The sequence below is a fragment of the Morone saxatilis genome, unplaced genomic scaffold, assembly GCF_004916995.1.
Source record: "Morone saxatilis isolate NCDOM2014 unplaced genomic scaffold, NCSU_SB_2.0 Contig18, whole genome shotgun sequence".
NCBI lineage: Eukaryota > Metazoa > Chordata > Actinopteri > Moronidae > Morone > Morone saxatilis.
The window spans coordinates 1,767,218-1,768,171 of record NW_023339740.1 but is presented as its reverse complement, the minus strand read 5'-3'; positions in this window follow the sequence as shown (position 1 = coordinate 1,768,171).

Sequence of the window (954 nt, the reverse complement as noted above, 5' to 3'; positions counted from 1 at the left end):
CGACCACCCGAAGGTTGCACTGCCGGCGAGAAGCGTGACGTAATTCCCGTTTGGTCCCACTTAATGCCGCGTTCGTTTTGTCCACCGAACTCGATCTCCGGGGATCGGTTTCCTGAGTTACGGACCGGAAGTTGCCAGTTAGAAACGCAGCCCGAGGTCGGAAAAAACGACTGCCGTGAAGGTCGTCATCAACTCAGAGGACCCCGAGTTTCAGTTACCAAGATGGCTACTCCGAAGCATCACACGTGGTAAACATTGGTGGTTTTCTTACTATTTTAAGCACTTTTGTCTTTGGGTTGTAACCAAATGAAGAAGTCGTAACACAAAATTGGTTTGATGTTCCGAAACAGAGAGAGAGAGAGTGATGTAGTCTCAACCCGAGATTCAGATAAAACCACAGTAATGGACCTTGAAGATTACTCCTGTAAATAATGAAACAGTAGATCAGTTCTACAAGCACAACTGTACTGTAATTGTGTCATAAATCCATTATAGTAAATGGGGAGACGACCGGCCTCAATCTAAAAATGCAATTTGGGGGTGACTTGTTCTCCTGTATTTTTCCACTCAATGACTCTCTTGATTGGTTAGGGTTCAGGGTGCAGCTTGCCATTGGCCGTTGCTCCACTCAGTCGTGAAATGGTTCTTTTAATTTGTGACCAATGCTGATGCTGCAGGGATAGCCTTTGTCTGATCTCCTCTCATTTGAATTTACCCACTTATCAAGATATGACATTTGGATTCAGTTGATATATGCTTCAGCATTACTCTATTCAGCCATCCTAAGTGATTAGTTTTCATTTCTTCTTTTTTGTTACATAGAAAAATGACTCAGATAACAAAGTAGCATTGTTGACCCTGGTATCTTTGTGGATAGACTCAGACAGTGGCCTGAAAAGGAGACTTCCCATGTTTCTTTAGAAGCTCTTGAAATTCAATTCATTTCAATTTTAT